Genomic DNA, 27,787 nt, shown 5'->3' with positions numbered 1-27,787 from the left:
ACATACAAGCCAAGAAATTAAATCATTCTGTAAATAAATAAATAAAAAAATAAATAAATAAATAAAAAGGTTTGTTTCTGCCTGCTAAAGAAGACAACTACAACATTTTGGTTTTGGTGGTGGTGCTGCTGAACCCTCATTATGCTAACTGGAATCAGCATCAAAATAGTTTTGCTTTGAACTTCTGTTTTTCCTTTTCTTGGCCAATAGTGTCAGGAAATTTTACCTTCCTTTTATTCCTTCCAAAGGAATGAAATATCCAAGAAGAATTCTATAAATGCACATCCAAGAGAAGCAAACAGACTTTTCAAGTAAAAACAAAGCAGAGAATTTCAAACAAAAGAAAGAAAATACACAAAAATCTGTGTTTTCATAGTGGGAAAGATTTTACATAGCATTCTCACAACTTGTATATATGCCCACCTCCTCCTTCACTGTTTCCTTTTTCCAAAACTAAGCTGTATTTCATTCAGGTTGTTTTGGAGGTTTCCAGATAATGTTGCCCACAATTCCATTGCATTTGGAATTCAGTGGTTCATGAATGACCTTTTCCTTATGTTCACTAAGCAGCATCTTGATCCAAGCAAAGTCTTTGGTTTTGGCTCAGTACACCCTCCCCTGTGCTTTAAACAAACCACTTCCCCAGGCTCAGAGGGCCATAAATTTAGCTGTTTGAAAAATACATTTAACACAATTGATTGTAACATTCTCCCTCTCTTTTTCCCCAGTCATAACTTCCTGATTGCTGTTCATCTGTACCAGATGTGTGCTTTACATTTCCAAATTATATAAATATATTTCCCCAAATGGTTCTCCTCTCTTCCCGTCTGCTGTATATTTATATTTACAGTAGCAAGCTAACTTGTACACTACAGCATATATTTAATTTCAGGTCTAGAAAAGAAATGGGGAAGTCCCACCTGAGAGCTACAGCTCTTGCTGCTGGTAGCCATATTGGTTTTGTCTTCAAAAATATCTGAGTACGTAAACTACCTAAAGATGAGTTAGAGCAATCTCCAAGGAAAAACTGAGGTACTGCAGAGAGTAATAGTACCGACTAAGCAGATGTCACCATTTGCTCTGAATCAGTACTAAAGCCATACCATGATTCAGAGGTGAACTGTGTCAACCTGGATTTCACTCTTCTAATGAGATAAATGAGTGACAGTTGAAAATTATCAGTGCAGTCTGCAGCTCATTGTAGAACTGAGAGTATAAATGGGTTTGTGTGTGCACATCTACTTTCTATAGCATTTCTTCTGAGAAATGTTAACTGGAAACAAAAAATGTTTGGTAATTTAACCAAAATAAGGATATATTCTGCAAAATCCACCTCCTTCATGTTCCTGTCTAGTAAAAAAGGAAAGGTAACTATTTTTCCTATCAAGAGACAAAATTTAATGTATTTGCATGTGCCGAAAAATGATGTACCTGTCAGTGAAGAAGCTGCCTGTGCATGCATTAAGATTGTGTGTAAGTACAAGGACAATTTGTCCATTATGTAGTCTTTAGAACTTATCCCTACATTCATTATGGTATTTTTTATAAGTGCGAGGGAAAATACCAATCCTATGCACAATTCAGAACTGAAAATAATAACTCTTTACTGAGTAAAACTGCTTAAGAAAATAAGAAGCTTTAAGAACTATTTCCAACAAAATTGTCTCCAAAAGTCTTTAATACATCTGTTCTGAAAACAAAGAAAGAAACAAACAAAAAATGCCTTTCAATTTCTAGCTAAAACATACACTTTTTTATGGTTTTTTTTCTCTTGTACAACTTCATACATTTCCAGTCTTGGCACTAGTGCTGTTTTTGTTATAGGATTAGGCATACTTATGTATCGTCTCAAACCCAAGGCTTAAACACAATACAATAACAGGGCTATGATAACACTTTTGACTTTCTAGGTGCATTTATTCCATTAAAAGTCAAACGGTATTGTGTGTACCTCTGTGTGTGGCTGTACTTCTGGGTTTATATCCCTTGAATCCATTAAGCTGCTCTGATCTGGAATTGGAATGTGGCAGCTACAGGAAAAGGTAGATTGTGTAGAAGAGAAACTCCTGTAGAAAAAAAAACATAGCAAAAGAACAAAACTTAGAAAAGTCATATTAGCTCACGAGCATTTTGCTGTTTTGACTGGGTTCCTGTCACCTCCTGTCCCTGATTGCCACAGAGTTTTACAAACCATTTTTAAGTAGATGTCCTATTTCTTTATGGATAATGCACTTTAATAATCTATGCCCTTTAGTAGGTAAAGAGACTATGACAGAAATCAAATAATTAATTGCAAATTTACCATAATCCTTATCCATAGGTAAAGTGACGGGATTTATGTTTTTTATTGTTGTTGTTAGTGCTGTGGGCTGTTCATTTATTTTGTTGTTTGTTTGTTTTGTAGTTTATTAATTTTGTAGAAATATCTGTAAAAATCAGAAAATAGAAAGTGAAGAAAATGAGGAAAAGAAACACTTGGCTAGCTTAACAGAGATTGCTGCTGCCAAGGAATTTTATCATAAACTACATATCAAGGGTTATTTGCTGAAGCCATCTGAATGTGAGATAACTATAAACTTCTCACTAACACTATCCCAAAAGAAAAAAAAAAAAAGGGGGAAATTTGCTGAGATCCCTACTGAATTACAGCACCTCTTTGGAACAGAGATCTCAGGAGAAATGTACTCAAAGATGCTTACAGAAGAAATTACAATTTATCAGGCTTTTTGCTTTGTTTATTTTTTTCCCTAGGAACCCGAGCTAAAAGAGGGAGAAATCATCATACATTTCACAGACGTGTTTAGCTTTATCTGCTTAGAATGACACCCCATGAATGTTCCTGAGTGTCCTGTGGCTCAGCAGTAACTCTACCAGCTTCTACACTGCCTGCAGGGTGCTCTTGTGATAAAGTTTTCAACCAGTTAGAATGCCCAGTAAGAACTGGAGATGTTCAGCACTAAGAAAGCCCTGACTGTAAACTCTATAAAGCCACCTTTTATACATATCTGCACTCTTCTTTGTAAGCCTTCTCTTAGCATATCTTCAGGAATGCCGAAAGAGAGCTCAGAGAGAGTGGCTTTTTATAGCTTGTATTTGTCACATTTCTGGACAGCTGAATTTGTTGGAGCTCCCTGTAGGTAAAGCAAATCCTTCATTTATATATAGCATTATTCTATTCAGATTACAATAGAGACTTCATCACCATAAGGCTAAGCACAATAATGAACAAACTCATATTTTTCTCTTCCCCCAGAGGATTTTTGTGAAACCACAGTACAAAAAGGATGTGAAACTATTGGAGAGTGTCCAGAAAAGGGCTACAAAAATGGTGAAGGGCCTAGAGGGGAAGACACACAAGAAGTGGCTGAAGTCACTTGGTCTCTTCAGTATGGAAAAAAGGAGGCTGAGGGGAGACCTCATTGCAGTCTGCAGCTTCCTCACGAGGGGCAGTGGAGGGGCAGACACCAATCTATTCTCTCTGGTGACCGGCAGTAGGACCTGAGGGAATGGAGTCAAGCTATGGCAAGGAGAGGTTCAGGCTGGATATAAAGAAAAGGTTCTTCACCAAGAGGGTCTTTGCGCACTGGAACAGGTTCCCCAGGGATGTAGGCATGGCACCAAGCCTATTGGAGTTTAAGAAGTGTTTGGACTGTGCTCTCAGTCATATGGTCTGAATTCTGGTTTTTGGGTAGACCTGTGTGGAGCCAGGAGTTGGACTCAATGATACTTGTGGGTCCCTTCCAACTCAGGATATTCTATGATTTATTCTTGTGTTACATATCAAAGGGTAACTACATGAACACATAAATCAAATCATCTTACATGGCTTAAAATTTAAATCAAAACAGAAATTTGCTGTTCTGGATGATTTCTGTACTCTCTAAGTTGTACTGCATTTAGAAATCAGGTCTCTCACCAGGTTCAGGAAATGGATGTTGTAGTTCTCATTTTGCACAGAGAAAAAACAAGACTCAAAGCAGTGACTCGAGCCACATTATCAAGTACTTCTTTTGTAATAGGACAGTAAAGAATGTGCAAACCCACTATCAAAAAAAAAAAAAACTGTCCTCTATCTTCTCCCCAAAGATGAAAAATTATTTGCTTCCTTACTCCTTCAAGTCCACTCTTGCATACCATAGTTTCTACACTGAGATGTTCAAACAGTATTATATTGAAACATATTTGGCAATATCAAACTTAAACCTTAAGATTAGCCTAAGAGACTAATCACCTTCTACTGCCCATAGAAAGCTGCTTCCCACCAGCTTGGCTTACCTTCTCAGTTACCTCTTGTCAAACTTCTCTCTCTCTTCCCACCACCACTGACCTGCTGGTCAGTGAGTCCTAAAAAGACTTGGGACTTAGGCCTATCACCAAGGTTATGCCCACAATCTGGAGGTTGTGTCTGACTGGGGCGATGGAAGACGACTTAGCTGTTATTTTCCCTGCCCCTTCATCCACACCTGTGCACCTCTGAAAATCAGAACACACAGCTCCATTGAATGACTGGATATTCTCTGCTTCTTGAAGAAAGAATAGAGTCATTTTTATTTTAAATGTTAGTGTTAAGTTTTTCTCATAGCCCAGGATTCCGTGCTACTGATGAAAGACAAAAGCTGAGTTCTGTCCTCTGCCTGTCTTTTTATACATTCATTCTTAAGCAGTATAAAACATCTGCATACTTTGTATGCAGAGATGAGCAATAATTTATTCTAAGTACTTCACCTCCTCTTCTATTTCTGAACTAACTGTGGGTAAGTTAGCATTCAAGTGGATTTGGCAAATAAATCTGGCAATTGTTTCATGGAGAAACTGGAGCAAGTGTGGAATATTTGAAAAGGGAAATTGTTAATGCTGTGCCAGTGTCGTGAAAAGGCACATGATTTAGGTCACTTCATTTTAGTTATTCTAGTATCGTTCATGAGCAAAAATATGAAAGAAAAAGAGAGAGAGAAAGAGAAGGGTAGAGATGGACTTTAATCAGTAAAGAATTACAGATTGTTAAAATATTTATTTTTTCAACTATTCTTCCTGAAAACTTGTGGAAAAGGGAGAACTTTGTGGGGAGAGGGATTACTTCTTTGGCTAATCAACTTAAATGCAGAGATATATGTTATATAATTCTGTAAGGGGGTTGACTTTGTACAGCATGGACTTCTGATTTAAAAACGCACAATAGCCAGTTATCAGCAGAGCACACAGCAGATTAATAATTAGCTAAGTGACATATCTAAACTTGACTAGTTAATATAGAATTCTCATCAAAGGCAGTATCCCCAGTGAGTTTCTGTAAGGCCTTTTTTCTAGGGAGAAACATGAAGCTCTTTATGGCTAAATTTTCAGATGACACAATGAGAGGCAAAGCAAGAAGTAATGAGAAGCAGTTTGTATCATACAGTAAGTTGGACACAGTCTGTTAAAATGGACTGTAGAAAGTCTGAATGCTGTATAGATTGGCAGAATGTCCTTGTCTCTGTTATTTATTAGGGAAAGTAACCTCAAAGCTGGACACCACCACACTAGAGGACACCACCTCTCGTATTTGTTCTTTAAATGTTTCATTTTGAAGAGATCTAAATTAGTTCTTTCTACCCAGAGAAGAATAGATTCACATAATCTGCCTTTTTTTTTTTTTTTTTTTCTTCAAGGAAGGCCCTAAAATGCAAGAATGGTAAAATCAATTAAAGCAATGTTTACTTTCTGTTTATACCACAACATAGTTATCTAATTACCTTTTCCAGCTGGGCTTACTACTGATGTTGAATGGCATCAGTTTTTAAAACTAAATTCTCTGTCCAAACACCTACCACCCCAAATTCAGTTTGTCCTTCTTGAATAAAATAAAGCTTTAGAAAAGGGCATTTTTCAAATCTGAATTTTTGTTAAAGGTCAAACAGCTATTCAAACATCTTAGTGATCTATTCACAACTTCTATGGTCCTTTAAAATAATTTTTATTTTTATTTTTTTCCACCAAAAATAAGTCACTTAGAAAAAAAATGGATAACAATGTGGTTTTTTTTGGTGGGAGGGGGAATAATGACTGTAAAATGATCACAATTAAAAGGAATTTATTTAAAAACTGCCGACAACATTGCTACTTTATTAAAGAAAATTGATAATATATCTCTGTAACTATTGTTTAAGCAGTCTGATACAATATTACATTGGTTTTATACAATTGGGAAATGAAATGCTTCTGCGTCATTTCTTTTAGTGCTCTCAAGTGGTCCTTCAGTATTTATTGCAATTTACTAGTCTTTCAAGGACTGTAATGGAATTTAAAGCTTATTGGCATGGTTCAAATAAGCTGTTTGCTCTTCTTCCATAACCTGGAGACTTCCTGCTACTGGCTACACATTGCAGAAATAAATGGCAATTTCACTTTACTATTATTCATAGGGTCATAACGCTCAAGGTTAATGCGTGCTGTGATGGCTTATTCATGAAACATGCTCACAAAACCTGAAAGTTTCATAAATTTTAACACATGTAATCTGTCCAAAAATTCCTACCAGAAAGCATGGTTGGTCTTTATTCATTCTTCATCGTTTGTTTCTCTTTTAATATCTTTCATTCTGCCAATGTGGAAACAAACAATACAGCATTTGCCAAAGTGACCAATCACATGTTTATGACTACATAAAAATTTCAGTTCTTTTATAAACCTATCAACTAATATGTTCTATACACTACAAAATAAGATTAATATTTACAAATTAGTAATTACCAACACAGCTCACTTTGAAAATTATTCTACAAGAAAAAGAAAATGCTAAGTGTACCATACTATTTATTCCAAGCAAATAATTCATATGATTCTATTTAACATATCCCAAGAAGTAGAATGTGGATAAGTGGAAATATGCATTAAATTTCTTGACTATGGTCATGGGAGCTCTAACTTTTATAAAGCACAGCTACTTATTTTTTGTAGTATGAAAGGACCTAACAGACTTCATAGTCATACAAATTTGCTGTATAAATCTATATACCCCAAATATATTTTCCTTCTTAATCATCACAGCCAATGGTGACATTGTCTTAGTGGAGATACTCAGTTACGATCACCATTGCTGAAAAGGTCTCATTTCTAAACTGTCTTTTCTGTTTCCTGAAATGAAATGTTCACATACAGGTTTTGAATGTTTTTTCCTTGTCTTTAAGTTTTGTTTAGGAACTTAAAGTGGAAGCTAAGGATTCCTTTCCTATTGTATTATTCAAAGTGAGACAATCTCAGATTCTCACCTATATGCTTTTGTAACTCTTTCCTTTTTTCTTATATATTTTCTGTTGTTTTAAAGCTGCTATAAGACCATAAATAATTCTTCATTTGTCTATGGAAATGCTGTGCTACTAGAATCTGATTAATTTTTTCAAGAAATTGGAGGCACCTTTATTTTAAGCAGTAGCAGCCAGACTTTATTCAGTATGTCCAGACAGCGCAGAACTTCTGCAACAGCCAAACACTTAATGTATATCTTCTATTTATTCAGATTTATTTAAAGTACTACTGAGATATTATTTCTTCTTTTTACTTAGTTGGTGTCCGTCATGCCAGACTCTTGCACACACAAGCAGTAGTGCACATGCATGAGTACATTTGCAAAGACCTGTAGATTGCATACTTAAAATGGCTTAGCATTTATGTGCTTCCTCTCCCATTAAAGTCAATGATGAATGCTTTGGAGAATATCCACCCAACAGTTTGGTGTGTTTTCCATTCTTCTAATTGGCAAGTCATCAACAGAGAAAAACAATCTTCTGCTGCATCCACATAACGCAGCCTAGTACTCTTTCAAATCAAATGGCAGAAGCCTCTGCTCTGTTTTTCAAGGTCCCAGGTTCAGTTGCCTGCAAATTGCTTATTATGAGGCTCATTAGTTACAAGATTATTTTTCTGAGATGAATACAAAATAAAATGTATCTGTTCAAACTCATTAACTCAATTATTTTCTTAGAGAATTGTACTTTGGCAGCTGAACTGTGGGAAGAAAAAAAAAAAAAAAAAAAAAAAAAGTAGGGCTTTCAGAAGCTAGGCCCCTTGTTTTTAAATGAGTCAAAGACCTCTGAAAATGCCACACCAGAACCCTCTGGAGGGAAGGAGACACAGCCAGTGCAGAAAACCATGGGCAGGCACATTGTCTTCGAGATTCAAGAGACCAGCCCAATAGCACCATCTTTTCCAACAGGCAATAAGGAAAAAATTGTATATTACTACCAGCTGCAGTGGGAGGTTTCTCACTGTTATAGAATTCCACCTAAATTTCTGAATAACATACCACATCTGTTGTTTAAGAACTTTTTTTTTTTTTTAAGAATAATTTTATAGCAAAAGTGTTTGTGCAAAACCAGAACAATCAACTACTGAGAGAACTTTATCATGGACAAATTTTAATTATCCCCTTCCCAATATTTTTCTGCCTTTCATCCTTCAGTGTTTGTTTCACTCTAGTTGCTTATGTGCAATGTTTTGTTTAGTCTGGATACTGTCAGGCCAACCTGATTTTCCTGTGGGAGGTCATTGAAGTACCTAAGTTGGTGCCTATTGCTATGATTTTGAATTCTATCTCTGTTATAGACTGACTACGGTATACAGTACTAGAGCTCTTTACTCAAGAGATGATTGCTGAAATTGTAGTAATAACATTTTTAACAAGAGCTTTTTTATTTCAGAGCCTCAGAAAATGGTCCACATAATAAGAGACGCTGTAGGAACATGTCATACAATATTTCATTTCTAACATAGCTGTACAAATTTTTTCTGCTATGTCACTTTTATATAATGAATGTTTATCTTTACTGATGGCATCTCAGGGGATACTTTCATCAAAGGACAGTTATAAATAAAGTTACATTCCAATTGTATTTTAAAAGGCTAAAATGTAAAAGCACCCATATATTATAGGCAATGACATGATGTAATTATATTCATTTTGTAACTTGTTTACAGTTGAAGAATGTTTACCTTATAGATATATGAAGGCAGAAGTTCTCATTTCCATAAGGAGACTTATGCATGGAATTTATGCAAGTGGATATATTAATACTATTACAGGGTACTGAAAAGTACTAAAGGAGACACATTTTTAAGAATAGGTTCCCACAGAAGGGGAAATATTAAGCAGTTATTTTTCCTGCAGCTCTTGGTTACTCTTGACATATAAGTTTTACAGCATGTTCTTCACTTCCTCTATAACTGTTGTGCAACATAAACGTGCCAAGGTGTGAGCCCATATGATTGTCATTTTTGACCTTTTCCTCCTCCCTCTTCCCATTCATCTTTCTCCTAATATCATCTGTATACAAGGAAATGAAGCAGAAAGTCATAGTCTAAAAATCCATGTATTCACATCTTGGAAGGCACATCTGCCTTCCCCAGCACTAGCAGATGGATTCATTTACCAAAATCATAGTTGGTTTCAGTTCTCAGCCTGTCTGTCAAAACATGTTCAGCTTTACAGAAAGGGAAGCCTGCATAATGTATTTTGTTCATGTAAACTGAATGAAAGGGTACTTAGCATTCTCTCACTAAAATCCAACAATTTTTCCCTGCTGATGACCACACGGGTGTGGGATATTATATAGCTCCACCCCTTGTCCTGTTTATTTGTGGATTAGGAGGCAGAGAGCAGTATATTCTACAGTTATTCCCCCAAAATCACAATTAACCATTACACAAATTTGAATACGAAAGAGTGGCACACAGTCTGCAGACTCTCTGGGAGGAATCAGGCTAGATCAAAAGCAAGGTTACAGGTCTATTGACAGCAGTGGATTTAGGTAGAAGAAAATAAAATGTTTGCAGGTTTTATTTGTACTACGAGGAAAGAACTGACGGAAAATAACATTGCCAGAAGGCAGCTCAGAGTAGCAATGAAATTACAATACTTGTGATTTTTTAAAAGAAGAATATAAAGAAATTAATGTCATGACCTTCAGGAAAATAGACTTTACTGAACTACATGACTGGTAGGTAACCTTCCATAAAGAGTTTGGTCTGAAAAAAAAAAAAAAGTTAAGGAAAGCTGGACATTCAGTAAAGAAAAAATATTGGAGCCACAAGTGCACTATAAGTTTGTCTCATCTCAAGTGAGAAACTGGAATCATAACACAACCATCTGGAAAAATTAGAAGTTTTTCATTGACCTGACTTCAAGAGACACACATGCACTGAAAATTAGATGAGGTTACAAAGGAAGAGTACAAAATTGCAGCAGAAACATATATATGGGAAAATTCAGAAAGATAAAGACAGAAGATGAAGGTACTACAAAGAACACTAAAAGCAACAAGAAAGCATTCTAAGTATTTATTTATTAAGACGAAGGCCCAGGAAGGGATTGCTCTCTTATTCTCCAAAGACTATTTTGCTCTCATGGACGGTTGCAATCAGGTGACTATCACTATATCCATAATAAAAGAGTAGTATCTCAAACTTAAATATTCAAAGGAACAATTTAGATAGCTGTTAGATATGTGAGAAGTTTTATATCAATTGGGATTGAAAAAAAATGACAGAAATCTCTAAAACATTATCATTAATCTGTGGAACGTTTTGAAGGATGGGGAAATTTTTGAAGGATTGGTGAGCTGTGAAAACCCTGGCAAATGGCAAATTCTGTTTAACTGGTCTTTTTAAACAAACAATCCAAAGAAGAAAATGTAGGTGAAGATTTATAGATTAGTCAGCTTAATTTTGATTCACAGGAAATTTATTCGAGCAAAGCTAAAAACTCCTGAGTATGTAGATGTTAATAAGCAAAGGTTTAATGGTCAATGTGGATTTGTCAAGAGCAAATTACGTGCAGGGAATTTAATTTTCTTTCCAAAACAAAATAAAAATAAAACAAAAGAGATGGCAGGGTGTTCCTTCCTATCATAAGGTGCTGTTTAACACAGCAGGCAGCTAAGTACCACACAGTTCACACACTTCTCACACACACACCCCACACCCTCCACACATACAGTGAGATGGAAACAAACAAACAAACAAACAAACAAAAGGATTAAAAAAATAAAAAGAACAAAGAATTCAGTGGTTGAGATAAAGACAGTTTAATAGGACTGAAGAGGAAGGGAAGATACTAATAACAATAATGATGATCACAGAATCACTTTTATCACATGATCCAAGCGAAGAATATACAAAGCAAGTGATGCACAATGCAACTGCTTCCCACCTGCTGAACAATGCCCAGCAAGTCCCCAAGCAGCAGCAACACTCTTCCACCCACTCTTCTCCCCAGCCAACTCTTCCAGTTTATTGTTCACCACAACACCATATGGTATGGGATATCCCTACGGTCAGTCTGGGTCAGCTGTCCTGGTTCTGTCCCCTCGCGGTTCCTTGTGCACCCCTAGCCTCCTCACTGGCAGGGCAGCATAAGTATGAAAGTCCTTTGCTTAGTCACTGCTCTGAAACACCTAAAACATCTTTGTGTTATCGATATTATTTTCATCCTAAAACCAAAACACAGCACCATACCAGCTACTGGAAAGAGAATGAACTATAGCCCAGCAGAAACCAGGAATTAAGGTTACTTCCATAAAAGTAAGTGGCATCTTTAACGTGGACCGAGTCACTAAAAAAATATAGACCAATGAGAGCTGCAGCAATGTGGTAGGATCTGAATGCCAGAGGGTATGTTTAGCCAACTGGCAATATTAGCATCTGCTCCAACCATAAGTATGAATAGGCAAATGGAGAGAGTTTAAATGTATCTTCTCTCCACAATAGGCAAACCCAACATTAACAGATCTGCCAATGGAAACCGAGACACTTCTAAACTAAAAGCATTGTTTAATTCTATAGGTAAAAGATCTGAGCCATGGAAAAATCACACATAACCAAACTCAGCAGAGATATACTGGTATGAAAACAAAGAATGTCCAAAGGAAACCAAGTCTAAGCCATACTGTAACCAAAATAGAAATATGTAAACCTGTGAATTCAAAATGTATTAATCAGGATTTAATTAATATTTACTCACTTTGAACCCAAATACAAATGACGTAAATAGTGTAACTATCAATAGTATGCAAGTATTTTATAACAATGTGATGGCAATATCAGACACAATAAATAAGCTTTTTACGTAAGCATGCAAGCAATGGGATCACCAAAGGGACAAGCATGGGTGTAATTGCACTAGAAACCATCCAAGAAACAAAAAGTTGCCAGACAGGATAAGGTAAGTACAAGAGACTGCAAATCCTCCAGAATACACAAGAAGGATGACAGGCAGGACCAAAGAAAACAATATAAACAGTAACAAGAGCAGAGGAGAACCCTTTATTTTGGAGGGGACAACATTAAAACATCAAGCAAGGAAAAAACAAGGAGATGAAAGAAGACAAGTCCACTTGAGTTTCAACTTGACCTGTAGACAATCACACTGAGCTGATCACCTTCCTCGGCAGCCACGAGCCACCAAGGACCACAGCTGTCAATGGTAACTGTACAGCATCAGCTCCGTGGCATTGTGTAGTTATAGCTAATTTGGAAGATCATTGTTAACAGTTTTCTATACATAGGATGATCAATATTGTGTGAGATTTAACTATTAGCACAATGTGATTTTAGTGATAAAATTTAGGAAATATCAGTTTTAACCTTTATAATCGGCCAGATTTTTCAGTCCTCCAAATATTGCCATCACAGTAACCTCTTATTATCTGACTATAGGTATACATACATACATATACATATATGTATGTATGCATTTTCAATAAGATCCAGCTTCTCCTACAAGCAGGCTTCTTCCAAATCATTATTCAGCTGCATTATTAGGGAAAGAGTGCAATGTTTGTTAATGTCTATGATAACAGAATATGTTTCAATATTGAGTTTTCTCCATTTATATCTGTGGCTTTGCATTTGAATTTCTGCACATGCCTCACCACCTTGTTTGCTGTGGCCCACAGTGTAGAACAAAGTTTTGTGCCACTTTGCAAATACACAAGAAAGCATCAAATCCATCTCCATCTCCAGCTGAACTATCAGTTCCAGTCTGTGCTCATCATTACCCTCAGAAGCTGTGACTGACAGGCTGGGCTGACGTTTGGCAGAGAAGCTATAGAGAAACTAGGCAGCTTGATGTACAGGGTGGGAACTCTCCATGTGACAATTTCTCAGATGGTCAGGTCTGCATATTCTCCCTAAAGATAGCTAGCTGGAGTTAAAAAATAAATAAATAAATCCAAGAATCCACTTCATATACAATCAAAAGCAATACCTCCTGTCAGACTATCACACTTTCTCTCATTAGCTTGCCACTGACAGAGGAGCTCAGCAGCAATATACAATCTGTACCTACTGCTTGTGTTTATTTTCCTTTTGTTTGAACAATGAGAGGATATACATTACACCAAGACTTGACTTTGTAGTGCTGCTAAATCACACATGAGGGAACAATGAAAACAGTGCCTGTTTAATAAATATATGTTGATATTTCATATCTAATTGCTTCCAATGGGATCCTAAATGCATCCCATGGAGGAGAGGGAGTACATAAGTCACAAAATGTAGTCAACATCTGAGTGATGCATATATTTCTCCTGAGTCATGGATAAAGCTCTGGAGCAACAGTTTTTCTTGTCACTTTGCTACCTACAGCTGCTGCCAGCTGGATGAGAGAACAAGAGGAATGAGGGACAAGCCCAAGGAGCAGCTGGCAAAAGAAAAATCAGTAGGAATTAAAATGCTACAAATTAAAGCATAAAGACATTTTAAATTTCCAAACCACTTGATAAATAACTCATTTGCATAGATATATATGGACAGAAAGGGTTATAGTTCCCACATTTCTTACAGAAACACATTTACTCATGCTAGATCCATTCAGCTTTTTGTTTATTTAGTTAGTTATTTACACACAGACACCAAAATAAATAAATAACTAAGAAAATAAATAAATTATAAATTATCAGATTCTATATCTACAAATGACAGGTAATGCCATGTCACAGGCTTCTGTAAATGTACCAAGTCCCAGGAGTCTGGTCTTATTTCAAGGCTAATGCTTTCAGTTTTTTGACTGCTTAATGATATTTGTGTTTCTCTCTATTGTAACATGTGAAACCTCTGCTATATTCCCAAGTTAACTGATATAGCCTGAGACTTTCACAGTTCTTCACAGAATTGATAAATATAAGCCCCTCACAGCTTCCTGACTCCAGTAGCTGTACAAAATAGGCTTGTAGTGGGAGCTGGATCATGGAGATAGGCTTGGTGTTTTAAAGGGAAAGAGACTGACATCCATTTTGAATTCTTTCGGGAATGTCACAGTTAAGCCATATGAAGACAAGCCACAGTTCAGTCTCCCATCAGTAGCAGAAGTCTTTTTCCTCCAAGGGAGAGTATAGAAGATAGTTATGAGGTCGACTGCCAGAGAGCTTGTGCTGTACAAGGCTGAGGTATTTACCATAATAGGGTTCACCTGGGAAATAAGGCCAGAAACAAAGCTGATGCATGCCTGGCATTTGCATGGTCCTCTCTAAGTGTGCTGGATCCTGGGAGAGACATTTTAAAGTTTGGAAGTCCTATTTCTGGAAAGGTCCTTTGTTGCAGTTACAAATGCTCGGGCTCTGTGAATGTGAGGCTTACCCTAATTTTGAGATCCTCCATGAAAGAAGCTGAATGCTAAAGACTTGTAACTTTTTCATACCAATTCGCTATCTTTCCAAAGAAAGTTTCGAAAGAATTTCTGAGACAGAAAACTATGAAACCAGTAGTTCCAGTCTTGAGGATTCCTTTTTCCTTATCTTATATCAGGGACTTAAGACCCTCTTAGGACTATAAAAAGTAGTCAGTCCTATATCATTATTTCTTTCTGTTATTGTTCTCATTCCCTTTCTCACTTACCGCATGTCATTTGCCAGCTTGAATTAATGAACACAAAGCTAGCAACTGAACTTCTTCACCGGGAGGTTTTGTTCTCAAGACCTCTCAAATCATGTAGCACAGGCTTGTTTTTAGTTGAGCAAATATATAGTTTGGTACCCCATTTATCTTCATTTGACAGCATGCAAATTCTACCAAAGGAATACAGTATTACACTGATCAGTAAGAATGATGCTATCATTATGTTGTTCCAGTGGCTACAAGATAATTAATGTTTAGTTATAGACACATTCAAAATAACATTAATTATGTTATTAATTATTTTAATTAACTTCAAATGCTTCTGTGTTTTCCAATAAGTTCCCCACATCTAGAAATAAAGCTGCACACACTTTTCAGCTCTCATCTTCTTCCTGCTGTTTGTTTACCTCAAAGATTTAGCCTGAGCTGTGAAAATGCACCTCTGGAAGTTCATTTGAGTTCTGTTTTATTAATTATCTAGTTCTTTTTATTTTGGCTTTTTGTTTCTTTCTTTTAACTATATAACTGTAAAAGTTAATAACAAAATAATTATATGCATTTGTTTCAATATGTTTCACCATATGTCTTGTCTCCTGCATTAAATCAGCCTTGAACTGAGTTTTCACCATGAGCAGAGAATGAAGCTAAATGATGCCTCTCTAATAGCTTTAAAAAGTCATTTAATGATCTCGGGGAATTTTGTTTTTTTGGTATTTTTTTCTTTCTTTTTTATCTTTTTTTCCTAGTGTTGCAAGAATCAGGCTGAAATTGCAGTAGTCTTACCATATTATCTGCCTTTTGGGAAAGAAACTAGAGACAATTTTTCTTCTTGTCTTCCCATCACTTCTCATTTAGAAGTATACTTTTCTTTTTAAACAAAAATTTGTGTTGATTAAAATGGCTCTACTGACAGCACTGTGGTGGTTCTTTATTGATACACAAAGGAGAACAGAGCTCCTAGGTAGTCCAAGCTACTTTAAAACATATGCTTCAAACATGAGAGGAAAACTCTGTTGCTATATGTTCTGATTATGGTTTCTCTAGCTATTAAGGCAGTATTTAAGTCACTGTGGTAATGGTGAGTGAGTCAGTGTTTTAGCAGCATTACAGACAGATTTGTCAAAATATACAAACAGCTGAATTTCATATTCCTTAGGACCAGCTCTGAGCTGAACTGAATTTAGTAACCTGAATTACAGAGACTTCCTCTTCTACTGCTGTTCATCCCTCTATTTCATCTAGTTAGATAAAAGATTATGTCTGATGTTCTACATGGCATCACAACTCAATGACGATGGACTTACCCTGTTTGAAATTGATAAGGTATGGAGATCAGCTGCAAGATGGTGCTGGCTTCAGTAAGATCCTGTGCACCACAATTTCAGTTCTGCACAGTAAAAAGGAAGAGCTAAATACCTGAGAATAAAGATCCAGCATCATGACCAAAAGTAATCTCAACGTAATATACAACAGAGCAGAGAGAGAACCTCAAATTTTGCCCTTCTTGCTCTCACTCAAATGATTTTTCAGGATGTTAGAAAAGTGTCTATCTACACACAGAATGCAACATCTAGAACTTTATTCCAACTAAAATGTTTAATTATTCATATGGATTAAGTAGCAAAGATAAAGCATACATGTATCCAAAGCAGTCTAAAGCTGATGGTGAGAGATGTCAGAGACATGTTTGCTGTAGTAAGAAACAATGCTCTGAAAGGGCCATGGACCAGATCCCACAGTTATTCAAAGTGTGCACAGTGACAAAGTGTGCTCAGCACAAAAAGTGAACAGCAACCTGATTCCCCAACCAGAAAAGATCTGAAATCGAGATGAAAGCTAGAACTGTGGCTTGTTTGTCAATTCTAGTTAGGCTTAGGCATGTACTATATATCACAGGCTGCTTGGTTTGTCAAACTGAAGAGGTTTTGTACAAAAAAAAGAAGCAAGACTTTCAAGTGCCATAAAACTACTGCCTGTAGTATTTATAAGATATAAGAATATCCCAGGGGCAACAGAGCTGAATAAGCCCAAATTTGAAATAGTATACCTAAAACAGCCTTTACAGGGTAAGTGAAGTGTCCATGTCCTTCATCAAATCCCCTGAAAGGACAGATGTTAGGTTCATTTAGGTATCAGGCTAAAGTTCCCAAAATAGTTTCTGTTCCACTGGTGAACAGTTTCCAGGAAAGTACTAATTTCAAACTAGAGAAGACAAAATAGTGGAAACCATCCCACAAGGAATAGAACTGTGTTGGCAGGGACCTGAACTATTGTACATGTTTCTTTGAGATGTGTGTGAAATCACAATGTATAGAGAAAAGTTCGTCACAGAGGATGTCACACACCAAGAGAGGTTTCCTTCTTCAGAGGTTTTGCTCTAACTGCAAAGCCTTACCTAGGCTCAGGGTCTGCTGTCTCTTTCGAAAAATGGAAGCTCTTGAGATAAGGAGCTGCTTCCATTTTTTGTAAATGATCAGAGTATGAGACAGGAAGAACATAAAGGAAAACTAAACTGCTGACACCCAGCTACACCAGTAGTTCAGTAATCACAAGCTCAAAGACACTAAAAATGCCACTGCCTCCTTTTTATCTGCAACCCCCCAGACTCAAGCAGGATACCACTTTCCTCTTGTGTCTAACTAAATACAAAAACGTTGTAAGTACAGCTGCCTCACACCACCTTGATCATTTTGGATGCAAGTTACATGTAAGTGCTCTTCAACACCTAGTCCAGGGCCAAACTGATGCTCTAGGGGTACCTTTCCTTTCCCAGCAGAACAATTCAACAAGCCTTAGAATGAAATACTTGACTTATTAATTTAGTGATCTTAGATGTGTAGGAGAGAACTACAGGTTAAATCCCAAAAGGAAAGTATAAATCATGAAAACTATTATCTTTTTTTTTCTTTTTTTTTTTTCCTGTAATAATATTTTGTTCTCCAACAGAACCTACAGTTTTCTACTGTGCACAGCTAACAGCTGTGTTAGGGAACCTAGGTTTTCATAGCCACTCCCCATGTTTTTTCTTAAATTAAGTCCTGATTCTTCAGATTTTCCCCTGTAAATATAGTTTTGCATGGAATTCCACTGAAACTGAATTCATTTATATAAAATGAAGAGGCATCATCTATGATCTTTAACTGTTGGGAGGCAAAAATCTTCATTTTCAGATAGATCTGTACAAGGCCACACAGAGAAACTCAGGACATGAATTTTACAATAACGTAACTAATGAATAACAAAAAAGAAAGAAAAAAAAAGTTTGAAACCTCGTTTAACAATGTTGGCCAGGTATTTATATTTTTCAGGTTAGCCATGAAAACAGATGAAATCAGTGCTTGTTTTTCTCTTTAATAGATTTATTCCTAGTTTTTTATTTATTTTGTTAGCCTTGTATTTTGGCACACAGAATAGAAGCAGAAGAGTTTGTAATTCCATCCTGATACATTTTCAATGTTATTTTAATGTGTCTATTTCAGTGCTATCAACCTCAATATGTTCAGATTTCAGAAACCTTAGTTTTGCTTCAGAGTTACAAAAGCAACATTTTGATGCTTTTGTCTGAAAAACTTACTCAGCTGTTTTAGTTCAACAGTGTATGGTTAAGTGAGATTGAAATCATGAGTCATTTCCTGGTTTCAGCAAACATAGGTTTTGCTCTAATGTAAGCAGACAATGTACATTTCCCATAGACTTAACAGTGCACTTCAGTGTTCTTCTACAGATTTGCTGGCTGCACAAAACCTGGAATTCCTAACCACTTTATCAATTATAACCTGCACCCGCAAATGCTGGGTTTGTAATGCAACTTCCTCTGGTTCCTCTTAAACCATACTCCTCTTCTAATGTCCACACAACTTAACTTTCATGACAGAATCCATTGCTGTTCTAATCTTGGGACTCTGCAAAAGATTATTTCTTGAATATGGCAATTACCATATGGCAATCTTTTTTACTAGTCCAACCAAAAGCTAAACATGGATCCTTGCTGAGTTACTAGGACAATCCTGTTACCTTTGGTTCCTCTAAGACTTTCTTTCCCTTCCAGGTTCCAGGGTCTTTCTTCACCTCTGATTAAGGTCCATGTTAGGCTGCTTTGTTAAACTGAGTGCATGAGTTCATTTAAGGTGTCCCATTTCATTACACACAACATTGTTTGAATAAAAATATCCATATCACAAAGGGACCAACTTTCATGGCATCTTTCAAGGCATCCATGTCTCCAGTGCTTGTCTATCACCCCCCCCCCCCCCCCCCCAGCTTTTGGCTGACAAACAATGGGATCTCAGGGGAGACAAAATTGACAGATAATAAAAGTTTAATTATTATAAGCAATGATGGTATTTAATAATTGTGATCTCACTGGGAACAATTTCCAAGAAGATTCATTTTTGCTTCATTACAACGTGTGAGTGATGATACTAATAAAGGTTCACATGAGGAACTTCGCAGTTCTCAGTCTGGTTCCCCCAACAAATTAATTATAGTTCCACACAACACACTGGGAAGCCAGTGAGCAAGGATTTCAGTTGGATCAACCATGCACTGTAACATAGGAGATAATGAAGAAAATCAGATGCCAATACCTACAGGATGAGTGAGAGAGATGGCCCATGCTTTCTTAAGTTTCTTAGTTAGGGAAACAAAAGCAACCTAAACAAACTTATTTGCTGGAGGTGAAGAAAGTAGCAAATTTGGGAAATCCATTGCCTTTACAATGAACAATTTCAGACTTCCTGTAAATCTTTCCTTTTCTTCTTTTCCAGCTGAGCAGACATGTGACTAACATTGCTTTCTCTTCGATCAAATGGGAGAATAAACATATGAGTCTATTCAGTATGAGATGTAATCTGGAAAATAAAGCCTGCTGTTGTGAGTCCTGAAGGCTGGGAAAGGAGCCAAATGGGAACAGATCAGACCTAAACTTATATCAGGGACTGATTCAGATGTCCTGTTCAGTAAAGTGGAAGCTACCTGTTTTATTTTCTTGATTGTATGTAAATTTTCCTTTCTGGATAGGTAGCAGTATGAAGCTGCTGTTATTGGACTTAAAAAAATGTATGCATGGTGCCTTAAAAATATGTAGCAGGGACACTTCTCAATGCACTAACGGTTTTGTTCTTTTTGAAATGTCTGGCTGCTTCTCTGCATATTTTTGAACTCCTTTGTGGAAAAAGACTGATGTAAAATCCTCTGCCAAAGCATTTTAAATGAGAACAAAATATGTTAATCAACATCTAGCCTGCAGGATTTCAGCTCAAAGAGAAAAAGTGAAAGATTGCTGTTGACCTGACTGTATAAAACTTTTCCATGGCTTTTATGGGAAGAGGCTGGTCTAGGCTCGTACAATTGAAAAAAAAAAAAAATTAAAAAATTAAAAAAAACATATTTAAGAATGAACAGGGCCTGAAAGAAGAAAGAAACAGACAAATGAAAAAAAAAAAAAAGATGAGCTTTAAGATTGGTGTTAAATTTATATTCACAACCAAATTTTGTTGCTAATCGGACCTGGTCTTTTTGTTCAGTAAAAATAGACATTACTATCATAAGAAGATGGACTAAACTGAAGGAAGGTATGCTTCAGAGATGAACTGAGTGGGAAGAAGAGGAGACAGGATGCTTTTCTTCAGAGAATACAGGTTGGAGGAACTGGGCAATGGTGAATCTACTCTGAATAAAAATGGACAGCCTACATGCCACAAGTCAATTGAATCAAAATCTATGAGATCCAGTATCAGAAAAGCACATTTTTAATCCAGGGCATAAGCCAGGCTCCGGCATAGAAAATTACATTTACAAGCAGAAGAGTTTTTTAAGTTCCTGTTAAATAGATGTTTGTTGCAGAAAGAAGCCATTTCAAACATTCTGAGCACATGCTGCATGTTGACCATTTTAAAATCAGCCATCTTGACATAAGCTGTGAAGGAGAGCCATGTAGGAACTGGCCAGGCACACACGGAGCCAAAAAAGCTGGCAACAGGACTATCCAGAGACTATGTTTATACCTATATCCAACTTTCTAAAAAGAACAAAAAATAAAGCAAATTACACACATTGAACCACATGGAGACATTTAAGCTTTTTGCTAAGAAATATGAAAGAAAGTGAAATAGTAAATGAGGGTGAACTCACTGGCTCAAAAGCATTCTCAAAAAGAGCTTTGTGATGTTTTTGTTTTTTATTTATGTTTTTGTGTTTGTTTTCCAGAGGATAAGGGAGTAACTATGATAATTTTCTGCAACAGTAAAAGCACTTTCAGTGAGTACTGCAGCTTTTATTCTTCTTTAAGACACAACAAAGCAAAATAAAGTTTTATACAACGGATGGATTTTCTTCTGAGTTGGAGAAACAATGAAAAGAGAGAAGACCAATTTTCCAAGAGTGAACATAAAGTGTGTGAGACAGAAAGTTGCTCATGGAGAAAGCTGACCAAAGAGGCAGTTGATAAATGCCAACAAACAAACAAACAAACAAACAAAAAAAAAACCTAAAGAACTAAATCATTATGACAATGAGAAAAACCCATGTTTGGGGCCATGTAGACCACATGGGCTTGTGTGAATGAATTTTCTGAGCAGCGTAAACCTTTCCTACTTCTCTTCCTACTACTCTTAATTAGCTGTTTCATTAATTCCCACACTAACAATTATCATGTGCTTCAGAAACACTTCCAGGTCATTTCTCAGTTCTTGTTTTCTTTATCAGATTAAGGATGAACTAAAGGACTAAATCTCTTTTTTGTTGTTTTTGTTTGGGTTTTGTTTGATTGCTTTGACAGCTGTTTTCACAGGTAAAATGCACATATATGCACATATAATGCACATATATATGAAATTATTCTTAAAAATATTTATTTGTCTGAGTCACAGCATTGCAAAAATGTAATGGGTCTGACCCCATAAAACAGTGCTCTGTGTAGATATTTACATTTTTCAAATCACAACACATGAAGTAGACAATTATCTAAATTAGCTGAAATTAACAGATGAGAGGAATGTAATAGATATATTGCAATATATTCTCAAGATCATAAAAGGCCAGCTTTTGTTTCAGTGGCTCAAGAAATCTTGCAAGAAAGATTAATTTCAATTGCTCTGGATTAGAAGCACTTCCATGTGTACTGGAAACTGGCAGAAAGGCCATAAACAAAGGTCAGTGATAATTCAGATAAACATCAGTACATCACAATGAGCAGGATGGATCTAGCAATTACTTCATTGATCACTATTAGTACTTTTCTCATTTAGCAACTTCATCAGCACAGGGAAAACAAGGCCAGGCATGTTCTGTATTTGTTTTCATTTTTAAGTAAACTTGTCTGTATACTTTTCATGACCCTGTTGCATTTGCCTCCTGCAAACATTCTAGGAAATGAGTTTACTGCAAGAAATATTCATGTAAATAGAGAATTTTAAATGGATATAAATGTTTACAGAATGCAAATCAGAATAAAAAATTCTGAGTGCTTGCACCAGCAAACAATTTCTAAAATCATTAATACCACAGACAAAATAAAAAACAATCTGACCTCTGAAAACAGCTTGCCAAATAATTCACCAAATATTTAAATGGAAATATTTAAATGGAAAACTGATCTTCGAGCAGTTTAATTCTCCTCAAAAACTTAAGAACAACAAATTACTAGAAATCTGTGTCTGAGAAAATATTGTTCTGCTGGTTCCAAGCACTGGATTTTGTAATTCTGCTAAGTCATTCCTATTCACATGAAAAAAACAGAAGACAGTCAAAATATTGTTCAGTACAGACCTGTTACTTTACAACATTCTTACACTTCCAAACTAAAGGTAAAAAGAAATAGCACAGTCTTATTTATCACAACTTCAAAGCCTACCAACTAATAAATTGGGCAGAAATTACTTCTATTCCTTCACAAGGGCCCACTCTTCTTTGCCTTTAACTTCTAGTACATTCCTTTCTTACTATATTTTTTTTCCATAGTATTTGTCAAACATTACATACCGCCCAAGTTTGGACATTTGCTTGCTACTTCGGATGGTGCCTTCCAGAGTTTTACTCTATCTCTACTTAAGCAGTTTAACTGATCCTCCAACGATCCTGAAAGAAAGCTGCCTAGCACATTTTTCAGCTTTAACCAGGTCTGTAACTGTGAATAAATCAAAGGCCCATACTATGACAGTCATTACCATCTTCCAGAACAATGTTGTGTTCATGGATAATTCAGAGCAGAGAAAAAGGCAAAAATCATCCAATAAATTATTCACTTCAAATTATTCCCCCAGATGTTTTCACCAGTGACTAAATAGATCTGTCTATATAAGTCATTTTTCTAAACCTGTTGCTGTAGTACTTAAGAACTACAACAAACGATGATAGTTTAGCAAATTAAAGAACGAATTATGCCACCTGTGGTCACACTGAATTCTATCTGGCTGAACATAATGGCTTGGATTCATCCCATTTCACTTCCTTTTCTTAGCTGAAATACTCACATCAGAAGCTTAGCCACTCGCTATAATCAATGGGGGGTGGAATAGCAGTTCCAGATTATTCCACCTACCGAGTCTCACAAAAAATGCTCCCTAACGCCTCCTTCTCAGCCTAAAATCTCCGCATTGCCTGCATTGTGAGGGCTCCCCATCCCTCAATAACATTTTCAACTAATCTTTCTGATAGATTTGTGAAAGGAGATGTTAAGTCAACAATTTTCACTATCTGCTCAGGTAGGCTGGATCCTTCGTACCACTATATTTTTTCCTAAGAAAGATTACACTGAGATCATTACTTATATCTAGTCAAGAGCAGAAAGTGCCTTAGATTTTCTTTCTCAGACATGGACTTTCATAGACTTGATCCTGTCCACTGAGGTCAAAGGTGACTTCTGGTGGCAAGCTTTAGCTACAGTATACTCCACTAAAATGAGCGCTGGCTCAGGTACCATGTGGTACCATCTCTTCCTCTGAATATCACAGTTTGCCTCCATTCACAGTAGCCTGTAGGCCTTAGTTCTTTCAATCTTTACTAAATACAGTAGGAAATTATCTTCAGACATGTTTTGGAAACACCATGTTAGTTGTTAATCACTCATAGTAAGGAACAATACAGTTTTGGTCCATTCCAGCAGGAATTTTGAATGGACATTCAACAGCTGGGATTAATGCTGTGGTATTCACTTACATTGTACTGAGGCAGAAGCATCTGACTTCTGGTTTGCCATTCACAGTTTAAGTATGTGAGAATTCAGATACAGCCAAGCCAGATACTTCCTTCTGGTAATTCAATATCAGCTTCCATTTGGAATCAAATACATTTGCCAATAAAATTTTATTTTAAAATTTATCTGCTAATAAGTCTGTTCTCAAGACAAAATCTGCACTGAATTCTTTTGCAGCTGTATTATTTCCCTTTTCCTTCCAAAAATTTTATGTCTTTGTTTTTAAACAGAGACAGGTTTTTCCATAGTTAAGGTTAGATCTGCTTGAACAATTCACTCTCAGACTTTTACCTACCACTTTAAGTGAATAGAATTTGCAAAAGAATGAAGAGAAGAATGTTTTTTACTAACAATTTTTATTAAAAACTGTTCAACAAATAGTTTCTATTTTCACTTCTAAGGTAAAATATGAGCCCTACCAACTATTCCATGAGCTGCTTGAAAGCTGGAATTCATATTTTTCACTTGTTGTGGTAGGCCCCATATTTCTTTTCAGCTTTACCCTGAATTCGAAAAACATAATCCTCTACTATCATCCCTCTACATAAAATAGGCAGTACCAAAATAATCTTCAAGTTTCAACACACAAAGAACACATTGTTTTAACTACACCAGTCAGTTAAATGGCAATATTCTCACTCCCAGCATGGGTACAGCTGTAATGGTGCAAAGATAGGTAGCCCATCATAACACTTTCCCCATGGTAAGCAGAATATATTGCAGCAGCATAAGAAACCTTTCTACTGTGGTACATTCACAGTAAGATTTGTAGTGATCTAGTTACTTTAGCAGTCAACACACAAAATTGAAATACCCCCCACTTAACAACCAGTGAAGACTGACTGTTCATGAATATTAGGTCCTTCATGTTTAAATGTCTGTAAAAGAAATCAAAAGATCATTCAAAATAGAACTGGATGTTCAGGGAGGGAGGGAAACTGGGAGGATATTTTGTCTCTTTGTTCTTTGAAGGGTCAACCATCCCCAAACCATTCCCAATACAAGTTAGTTCAACATGTTCCTAATGATGTCCAATGTTCAATTATGCTGTCTCCTTAAGAAATCCATTCTGATTTTAATCTTTGCAGTTAGAGAGGTCTTATCTAAACCAATATTTAAACCTCATCTCAAGACATGGTAGACACTTCTTTGCAACATCTTGCTAGATACTTGAAGAATATATATTCTCAAGTATATGAAAGCTGAAACTTTTCTATCACTTTTTTTTCTGGTCTTTACTCCTCTAGTTTACACAGACCTGTCTCATTCCTCGACCTCTGCCTCACTGTTCTCTGGACTCTGTCAGTTGGTCTATCATCTAGAGATTGACTGCTAAAAGTAGGTATTGTTATGTATTTTACAGTGTTATAAATTCAGTTATAATTCTGTTAGGTAATACTCTTTAGGTAAATATATAGCATCCATAAGTACAGTTTACTTGCATATATGTTAATTTAAACACTACTAATATAAACATCTTTTACAGATTAGTGAGAATGAATTTCTTTATTGTCGACAAGCTTTCAAGTGTAGCAGTAGGAGGGGGAAGAAAGAATCTGGCAAACAATATGGGTCTATAAAAAGTGACTTATGGTCTGGAAAGCATGTTTCTGAAAATGCTGCTGAAGTTCTCCAGAATCAATTGAGAAGGTTGTTGTGGTTTGAAGCTAAATAATTTCCTTGTGTAATCAGGGCCCTACAAATTCAATAATACTTAAAGATATTATTTGCTTTTTCTGTCTTTGCTATTAAGAGACTGTGGAGAAAGCTCCAGTGCCTTTTAAATGCCATGAAATAATCATGTAAGAAAATGGTTGGAGTTGCTTTACTTAAGTTACTTAGAACTAAATATTGGTCTCTATGCAATATAGAAGAATTGGCAGATAGACATATCTTATGTCCTAACTGATTGTTTCTACCTCTTGGATACATGAGTAAACACTAATATTAATAATTCAAGCATGAAAAATCTAATGCCAGATAACAGTTGTGTTAAAGGGAGGCAGTACAGTTTAGTCTAATAGTTATGTCTGGCTTTAAATAGTAGTTGCCTTCTTAGAAAAAGGCTTCCCAACGTGTTGCCTGCACGTAAGGGTTTTTTTCATAGCCTGATACTTAAGACTTTTGGGTCTAGAACCTGAACGTTGTCTTTTGGGATCCAGATCACTGGTCATTTGACAAAGATTTGGAGCTATCAGTTTGCTGAAGAAGCTGCCAAACAAGTAAGTCTAATTTTGAGCTGTCATCCTGCCTAAGTAAGATTGATAGTATCATCAATAAGTCTGTAAGGTAAAAACAGAAATATGCCAATTGGTAGTTCCTGTGACAAAAAGACAGAATTGAGAACTGCAGGCAAGAGCCACTAAGGCATCTTATGAATGACATTGCTGATAAATGTTATCTCTGGCACTAAAATAGAACAAACTATGCACAAAACTACAATTCCCTTCCTTAAAAAATGTGGATATCAATGACAGTTCTTTTTGGGAAGACTAAAGGGTGTGAGGGGCATGTTACTTTGTATGTGATAAATTAAAAAGTTTAAAATTAAGACAAGAGAACTGGTAACTCCCTTTCACACAAAATGCAATAGAATCCTCAGCAGCTCATCAGTAAAGACTAGACATGCCTACAAAATTAAAGAGTGTTCCTACACAGTAAGTAAATATTAAGTAACATCTGTACGAGTCCTGGACCTGTAGGTCCTGTTTCACATTGAAACATGTGAAACTGTCGTTGAGTTAACTAGATTTGCTGACAGCCTCGTCTTGCTGGTTCAGACATAAGGAGGTTTCACTAACATGGCTGACTCTGAGCACAAAAAAATGTTTTGTTGCAAAGGATGTGGATGTTCCAGACTTTTTAATATGGATCACTGCACCAAGTTCCAGGTGAAGCATGTAGACATGCCCACAAATTAGATCAGCTTTAGTCCCATCCAGAAGAATGACAGGTTGTAAAGTCTTTACCCTTGGAGATCTGGACATGGTCCTGAGCAACCTGCTCTGGATGTCCCTGCTTGAGCAGGGGGGTTGGATCAGATGGCCTCCAGAGGTCAACCTCAACCATTCTGTAATTTCAGTGTGATTTTGTCTCATCCCTTTTAAATTTAAACTCCAAACTGCATACAGCATGTCAACAAACATCCTTATTCCTACACACAATATATGGCTCGGCGTAGGTGTAAGTTTCAGTATTGTACAGTGCTAGAGGAAGACAATAAGGAATCAAGTTGCCTGTTCTCTTGGTTAGGCTGCCTGAGCTCCAAGTAATGACAATATGATATTCACGATTTCTACACATCATATGTCAGCAAAGCAGTAAAATGAAAAGCAATCCCTGAAGTTTGAGGCCAATTAAGTTCTTCTAACAAGGTCACTGGCTGATTACACAAGCAGCACACTACCTCTGAGACCCCTTTCACAGTAAGGCGGTCAGCACCTAACACTGCTCTGCATTGGAAGCTCCTACTTCATCAGCATCCCTCTCACCTGTCTCAATGTTTCCTGCAGAACACACTGTCCAGAACAACAACACAGAGAACTGGCTGTTTTAATCCTTTCAACCTGAAATGTTAGGTGATTTCACTTAGGCCAAAATGCTCTGCTCAATGTACAGACACCTTCTCTGCCCATTTAACTCCTCATGGCCTCTCTTAGCTAGTTGTGATACACATATATAAAACAAAAATATTCACCTCTTAATGTTCTAAACCACCTACAGCTAAAA

The 27,787-nt window shown here is 36.4% G+C and overlaps 1 protein-coding gene across 1 annotated transcript in view; it reads right to left on the bottom strand.

Moving 5' to 3' along the window:
• LOC308196004 (uncharacterized protein) overlaps positions 1-27,787 on the bottom strand; it is a 214,890-nt gene that overhangs the window by 128,003 nt on the left and 59,100 nt on the right. The window contains exons 9-10 of the mRNA XM_080594358.1: positions 16,170-16,252; positions 1,952-2,066 (exon numbers count right to left, since the gene is read on the bottom strand). The gene's annotated coding sequence lies outside the window, so the exon portion shown is untranslated. The remainder of the gene's footprint in view (positions 1-1,951; positions 2,067-16,169; positions 16,253-27,787) is intronic.

Source organism: Anser brachyrhynchus, assembly GCF_964034855.1.
Source record: "Anser brachyrhynchus genome assembly, chromosome: 5".
Lineage (NCBI taxonomy): Eukaryota > Metazoa > Chordata > Aves > Anseriformes > Anatidae > Anser > Anser brachyrhynchus.
The sequence above is the reverse complement of the archived record's forward strand: the minus strand, read 5'-3'. Positions and strand labels throughout refer to the sequence as shown.